Raw genomic sequence first — 8147 nt, forward strand, 5'->3', positions numbered from 1 at the left:
TTTACCTCTCTTTTTTTTTTTTTTCATTTTTACCTCTTAATCCCCTTAACCTATTTTACCCAATCCTCCACCCCCTTGGTGACCACCAGTTTGTTCTCTGTATCTTTGAGTCTGTTTCTATTTTGTTATTTGTTTGTTTTGTTTTTCAGAGTCCACATGTAAGAGAAAACATATGATATTTGTTTTTCTCTGCCTGACTTATTTTACTTAGCATACATACCCTCTAGGTACTTCCATGTTGTTGCAAATGGCAAGATTTCATTCTTTTTTAGGCCTAATATTCCGTTGTGTATATATACGCCATATCTTTATCCATTCACCTTCTGATGAACTCTTAGGTTGCTTCTGTATCTTGGCTATTATAAATAATCCTGCAGTGAACTTTGGGGTACACATATCTTTTTTACCTTTTTTTTTTTTTTGGCCGTGCCGCAAGGCTTGCAGGATCTTAGTTCCCCGACCAGGGATCGAACCCATGCTCCCTGCAGTGGAAGCACGGAGTCCTAACCACTGGACCGCCAGGGAATTCCCTGCACATATCTTTTAAAATTAGTGTTTTTATTTTCTTCAGATAAATACCCAGAAGTGAAATTGCTAGATTGTATGTAGTTCTATTTTCAATTTTTTGAGGAATCTCCATACGATTTTCCATATGGCTGCACCAATTTACATTCCCACCAATAGTGTGCTACTGATTTGAGTACTTGAACTCTCTAATCAATAGAAATTGATAAGAGGCCAGACAAGAAATTCAGTCAAGTTACTGGGGCTCCTGGTGCAGCATGAGGGAGCAAAAACAAGTAACAGGTGCTCTTACTCACTCCTAGGGGTCAGGGGGCAAGCTGGTTCCCTTGGGCAGGAGGCATAACTTAAGTGGTCTGTCCACCCCCTTGGTGGTGCTCTGTGTAGGGGTCCTGCATAGTACCCTGCTTCTGCTCCTGGCATCTCAGAAACAGCAGTTCGTTTGTGGCCTTTTTGTATTGTGTCCTAACTGCCCCAACTGCACATGTGCACAGTTATTTTTAGTCCCTTATAGTTTCTTTGTATTCTGTTGCTCAAGGAAACATTTGTGCAGGTGCAAGCACTTTAGTAAAGGGTCCCAGGTCCCAGCCTAGCTCAAGTGCGGGAGGGTTTTATGACCCAGAAATTTCTCTCATACACCTTCCCAGCCAATTTCCGGCCAGAGGCAACCAGTTACAATTTTTTTTTCGTAGAATTTCAAATAAATAGAATCATAGAGTATGCACTCTTTTGTGTCATTTATTTATTTTCAAGTAGGTGATATATTCACATGGCTTTAAGTTAAGAAGGTATACAAAAGGGCAGGCAGTCTCCTTCCCAGCCCTGACTCCCAATCATTCAATCTTCCTCCCTTGAAGCAAAAATTATTATTAGATTCATGTGGGCCCATCCCATAGCTATCATTATTAATTCAGGGCTTTACACAGGTACTTTGAGAACTCAGTTTTAAAGGTTACCCAAAGGATCTTCTGACAGCCCAGCTAAAACAATATAAAATCAGTTTAAAAATAACTGGAGTTCTTTTTAGACTCTGATTCCGAATGTCAAATTGTGACATTTTACCTATCTATGACTTAGGTAACCTTCAAGCCATATCTAGTTCAAGTTCTGGCATCCTATGATTCTCATTTATTGATGAAACAAAAAAATATTGAACAAATATGGAAATACAACCATGAACCAAAGAAAACCAAGCTCCTGGCCTTATTGATGTAATTAGTCCAGTGGGGGAGGGGAAACAAAAATTCACCAAAATAATCATATAATTACAGTTTCAGTGTCATGTGATAGGAATGGACCAAGATAGGAAGTGTGAAGATGCTTCTCAGAGGTAGAGACTAGAGGTGTGGTTAGAAGGATGAGGATTGGAAGAGCCTTCCAGGCACAAAGCAAAGCATATGCAGGTCTGTGGAGGGAGAAAACTGAGGAATTGGAAGAGGCCAGTCTGGCTGGAACAGAGAAAGGATGGAATGTGGTCTGAGCAGTGAGAAGAGGTGGAGAGGTGGGCAGGCCACCAGACCATGCAGGTTAGTTAAGAGGTTTTGTCTAAGGAAGTGGGAGGCCATTGAAGTGGTACATGCTGAGAAGATAAAAGATCACACAGCCATTTGTGTGGAGAAGAGATTAGAGAGGGGCTAGAGGACATGAGGGTAAACCAATTAGAGACTAAATTTGTAGCCCTCCCAGGCCCCTGGCCCTCCCAGACAAAGGGAGTTTGGACTAGGGTGGTGATGCAGGAGATGGTAGAGGACAGAGTCAAGGAAATTTTGGGACATAAAATCTATAGAATTTGCTGATAGATGGAATATAGGAAGGAAAGGTAGATTAACAAAATGTCTCTTAGCTTCCTATACAAGATGGATTCAGTTGCAATGAAACTGTTAGTTGAAATTACTTTAAATAATGGCATAATCTGAAGTTATGCAAAATTTTGCCTCAGATGCAATTTCAAGTTTTTAGCTAGGTGGAGAGCATGGCTCTACTTCCTATTTTCTGGTATTTCTTAATCTTGTTTTTTAAAAAAAATAGAGGATTTTTCTTTTTCTGAAATACTTATTACAGTGGAACCCCTTCTGGAGATTATAAATTTAAATTAGGTAATAACCAGGACTATCTAATTTCTAGGCAATTTTTTTTGTGCTAATTACTATCATTTTGTCACTTCTAAATGTATAATGAAAGTAATTTACATTGCCTTTGTTATTATTATTGTTATTTTTTGCCTGTTTTTCCTGGGATTAGACTGGAATTAGTAGGTTGTTTCTGTTCTTAAGTACTTTCCTTCTAAGAATTTCTTCGTTGATATTGGATGACTGCCCGGCTGGACCTCACATATTTGTGCCCATGTCCCTGCCGGACTCCGCATAAATCCAATGTGTCGAGACGACTGATGGTAGAGTGATTTGCAATCACAAGTGCCATTTACACGTTAATTATTGTTTTTGGGAGTGACCAGGTCACCTCTCGGGGAAGCACGGACGGCCTTTCGAAGGTTGCGCGTCTGCATCCCGTGGCCGCGACCTGGCGACATGCGCATAAGCAGTGCAGAAATGCGAGGCCCGCAGCCTTAAGCGCGGGGTCGCTTCGGGGCGGGGGTAGTGTCTGGTGCAGCTCTTACAGGCAAGGGGCGGTTCCAGAGACTGGGGAAGTCAGCAATTTGTGGGTCCGACCGCTGGAACTTTGAAAGAGAGGCGGAGGAACAAGCGGGAGTTCCCCGCCCCCGTTCCCCACGGTCCAATCCCTTCAGCTTGCTTTCTCAGCCGGCCCGCCCGTCCCCTAACCTGCTCGAACCCATTAAGCGCTAGGGCGGCCCGGTCTCTTTAAGGCCCTGCCGCGCCTGCGCCTTGAGCCTTCCTGACGCGGCCGGGCCGGACCCGGGAGGAGCCGGCAGCGAGCACAGTAGGGGTTGGGTGGTAGTTGAAACCGCGGCGGTGCGGGGGGAGTGGGTCAGCGTTTGAGGCGGCCCCGAGCTCCTGAGTGAGCGCGGCGCTCAAGAGGGGGCGCGGACGGCAGACGGCGGAGCCGGGAGAGAGGCCGAGGCGCTGAGACGCGGCGGCGCGGCTGCCGGCTGGATGGGAAGTTAATGTTTACGGCGGAGTCCACCCAGCGTTTCCAAGGTGAGGGGCGCCGCGCCAGGCCGGGCGGGCCGCGAGCCCGGGTTCCGCGGGGCGCACAGCCGGGCCGAGGCGCGGCGAGTGGGGGCCGCCAACCAAACTTGCGGCGCGAGCGGGGCGGGCGCGCCCAGGCCCCCGGGGCCTAAGTTCCCTGTGGTCGCTGCGACCCTCCTGCCGTGGGCGCTGGGGAAGAAACTCTTTCGCGGGACTTCCAGTGGAGTCCCGGGGAGGTGGAGGGACTAGGCAGCTTCGGGAGCGCTTCCTCGTAAATTCTGTGGGGGAATACTGACTCTTCACCCCCGCCCTCGAGGCCAGGAGTCTGTTCCTTCTGGGTGACCTGATGGGGCGAGACCGTCCGCGCCTCTTGCAAAGTTGGCGTCTTTATTTGGCCTCTGGGATTCTGCGCAAAGCCGTGTCTCCAGGCAGGTGATGGGCGAGCCAGGTGTGCTAGATGACGCCCAAGGATGCACTTGGGGAGCGTTTGTAGCCATCACTGAATCACCTTATGACTAGCGGGGCAAGCCTCAAATTAACCACAGCATTTCCGGTAGGTTGGATTGTGGTGTTGGTGTTTGCTTTAGAGTTGCTGTGATTTCTTTGTGGCTTCATTTTTGTCTTTTGGGGTACACAAATCAACTCAGCTGGCATTCTCTCACCGAAGAGTTAACCAAAACTTTTGGAATGGTTTCTTCACTTTTCTATCTGTTGTTGTTAGAGGTGATTTCAAAAAGTAGCATTTCCTTGCAAAGATTTCTTTGGGTTACAGTGTAGAATAACAGACTCCTTTTATTGCTGAAAGAAATCCGGTGCTTCGTGAAGATCAAGAAAAGTTATCTGTTCATAGTTTTTACCTTTGTTCTGGGTTGAAATGTGTTAGCAGCTTTTTTTGTTTTGTTTTTTAAAAAAATTTTATTAATAAACTTTCGGCTGTTTACCAGAAGCTCCTTTTCTATTCTAAAATGCTAGTGTTAATGTCTCTGAGAAATTTGTGTCAAAGAAATCTTAGAAAACTTATTGTAGTATAATATATTTTAAAAAGTGCACAATCTTGAGTATGCAGGTAAAGAATTTTTACTAAGTATACTATCACAGATCAAGAAACAGAACATTGCTAGGTTGAGGTTTATGTCTAGGAGTGGAACTCTTGGTTTATGAGGTATGTAAATGATAAAACTTTAGCATTAGATACAGTTGAACATTTTCCCAGTGTTCTACGAATTATCAGGGAATGGTATTCCATTTACCTCATATCCTTGCTAATGCTTGTCAGTTTTAAAAATTTTTGCTATTTTGGTAAAAGTGTAGTAATATATGTGTGGTCTTATTTACATTTTTCTGATGATTGTGGTTGGGTATCTTTTGTTGGCCATTTATATGTCGTCTTTTGTGAAGTGCCTGTTAAGTCTCACTATTATTTTTTTTAATTGGTCTGTAATTCTTTATTCTGGATATGAGTTGTGTGTGTGTGTGTGTGTGTGTGTGTGTGTGTGTGTGTGTATACACATCTGTCTTCCATGAGTCCTTTCTGGACTTAATCTTTTTCCGCTCTGTATGTTGCCTTTTCACTCTTTTAATGGCCTTTTTTTGATGAATGAAAATTGTTATTTTTTTTCTTTTTCTTTTGCGGTACGTGGGCCTCTCACTGTTGTGGCCTCTCCCGTTGCGGAGCACAGGCTCCAGACGCGCAGGCTCAGCGGCCATGGCTCACGGGCCCAGCCGCTCCGCAGCACGTGGGATCTTCCCCGACCGGGGCACGAACCCATGCCCCTGCATCGGCAGGCGGACTCTCAACCACTGCGCCACCAGGGAAGCCCGGAAATTGTTAATTTTAATGAAATATACTTAATCCTTCCCTTTATGATTACTGCTTTTTGTGCCCTATTTAAGAAATCTTTGCCTAGCCTAAGAATATGGAGATATTTCCCCATGTTACTGTACAGAAGTTTTATTTTGTTTTACTTTTCGTATTTAAGATGTACGATTTACAGTAAATTCCAGATGGATTGTAGGGGTCCAGCTTCACTTTATACCATATGGGTATCTATTTGACCCAGCACCATTTACTGAATATACCATCGTTGCCCTTCTGCACTGTGTGACACTTTTTCATAAATCAGGTGACTGTATAAGTGTGGATCTGTTTCTGGACAATATTCTGTTTCATTGGTCTATTTGTTATCCTTGCACCAATATCACTATCAGCTGATGTAACTTTATAATAAGCTCTGATATCTGTTGTTCGTATATATATATATATATATATATTTTTTTTTTTTGGCTATGCTGGGTGTTAGTTTCCTCACGCGGGCTCCTCGCTGTGGGCTTCTCTCTAGGTGCGGCGCGTGGGTTTAGTTGCCCTGTGGCCATGTGGGATCTTAGTTCCCCCATCAGGGATTGAACCCGCATCCCCTGCATCGGAAGGTGGATTCTTAACCACTGGACCACCAGGGAAGTCCCGATGGTTGTTCCTATTTTGTTCTTTAAGATTGTCTGGGAAGTTCTTGGTTCTTAGAGTTTCCACATAAATTTCAGAATCTTGTCCATTGCTACAAATTTTGGAAATAGAGAATTGACATCTTAACAATATTGAGTTTTCCAGTTTATGAACATGGTATATTTCTCCACTTACTTATGTCTTTTAAAATTTCTCTAATATTTTGTAGTTTTCTGTATAAAAGTCTTCCACATCTTTTTTTAAAATTATTTATTTATTTTTGGCTGTGTTGGGTCTTCATTGCTGCACATGGGCTTTCACTAGTTGCCGTGAGCAGGGGCTACTCTACGTTGCGGTGTGCAGTCTTCTCATTGAGGTGGCTTCTCTTGTTGCGGAGCACAGGCTCTAGGCGTGCGGGCTCAGTAGTTGTGGCTCATGGGCTCTAGAGCGCAGGCTCAGTAGTTGTGGCGCACGGGCTTAGTTGCTCCGCAGCATGAGTGATCTTCCCGGACCAGGGCTCGAACCCGTGTCCCCTGCGTTGGCAGGTGGATTCTTAAGCACTGTGCCACCAGGGAAGTCCCACATCTTTTCTTATTTATTCTTAGGTATTTGTTTTTTTTAATATTATTGTAAGTGATATTTTAAAACATTTGTGGCCAGTATATAGAAATACAGCTGATTTTGGGGGGTGGGGAGAGTGGCTCTGGGATTATTTTAAAACAAATCCCAGAGGTCATTTCATCAATAAATCCTAAATCTTTAATGTCCCTTCAAGACCTAGTCCAAATTACACCTTGTATGCTCTAGTTTTCCAAGGTTTTAAAATCTCTTGTATGTTATCTCCAGTGTCTGGGACCAATTAAAGATTTATAGAGTGTTTAACATGGAGTGTAACTGTGTTAGGCTCTGGGGATATGAAGCTGATTAAGATGCTGCCCCTGCCTTTAAGAAGTTGAGAGTCTAAGAGGAGTTGTAGAAATTCAGAAGACCTTTATCCTCCACTAGGAGAAGTGCTGTGATGAAAATTGGTTTGGCTGCATGCAAAAGGGGCATTTAAATCCAAGTGTGGGGCACGTACTGTGCCTGGCTCCCGGTGTTCTGAGAGCTGCACGGAGGAATTGGGCTGTGGGTGAGGGCTGCTATTACCGCGCATACTTCTGCATTATTCCTTGGCTTTCAGCCTTGAGCCTCGCTCCACTCTTCTTGAGTCTGGAGTCTCTCCAAGTCACTGTTTCCAGAGAATAAATTTATGAGAGGATGTGAATAGTGGAGGAGGGAAACTGGAGGTCCATGTACAGACTTTACCAGACTTTAAACCACTGACCTGCTCTTCAGCCCCATACTTCTTCCCCACTGACTATATCCCTCGAGACTCTCAAGGGCTGAGCCTTTTGGGGCTCTGTGAGCGAGGCACATCAGCCCGTTGACCATATTCCCTTGTGCAGGCCTGTAGGTTTAGCTTCCCATCCTCTACTCAGTTACTTATTCCTCAGTTACTTACGGCATCTATGAAACAAGAAAAAGTCTCTTTTCTTGTTTCATAGATGCCATATCTCTCTTACCTACCTGAGATTGTTAAAGGCAGTTTCTTTAAGCTTTCTTTTTCCTTGCATAGCTTGTTTCCTCCAAGTTACTTTTTTTCTGTTTGGTATAGTCTCAGCAGTAGAGGCCCTCTTCAGAGGTCTGATAATCCTCCTTGGTTGTTTGCTTGTGACTGAGGGACCAAATACATCAGGTAGCAGTACTTTTTAAAAATTTAAGTGTGATTGCACACAGTAAAATATATAGATTTTAAGTGTATAGTTTGATGATTTTGCTGTGTGTACACCTGTGTAATGAACACAAGGTACAGAGCATTGTGAAACCCCTAGAAAATGCCTTCATATCCCTTCTATCTTCCCCACTCCTTGCCCAGAGGCAACCACTATTCTGATTTCTGTCTGCATAGATTAGCACCAGTATTTTCTAAAGTTGCCCAGGTGATTCCAGTGTGTGGTCAGGATTGAAATCATTGGTTTGGGTGGGCTGTTTGAGGCTCTCTCCAGTGTCTGTCTTTCCATTTGGCCTGGTCAGATTTC

General features: G+C 44.2%; 1 protein-coding gene across 2 annotated transcripts in view; it reads left to right on the forward strand.

The window, feature by feature from the left end:
* Positions 1–3317: 3317 nt before the first annotated feature.
* Positions 3318–8147, forward strand: part of EVI5 (ecotropic viral integration site 5) — a 205972-nt gene continuing 201142 nt past the window's right edge. For both annotated transcript variants that reach the window (XM_060139567.1, XM_060139568.1), the window contains exon 1: positions 3318–3638. The gene's annotated coding sequence lies outside the window, so the exon portion shown is untranslated. The remainder of the gene's footprint in view (positions 3639–8147) is intronic.

Source organism: Lagenorhynchus albirostris, chromosome 2 (assembly GCF_949774975.1).
Source record: "Lagenorhynchus albirostris chromosome 2, mLagAlb1.1, whole genome shotgun sequence".
In the NCBI taxonomy this organism is placed as follows: domain Eukaryota; kingdom Metazoa; phylum Chordata; class Mammalia; order Artiodactyla; family Delphinidae; genus Lagenorhynchus; species Lagenorhynchus albirostris.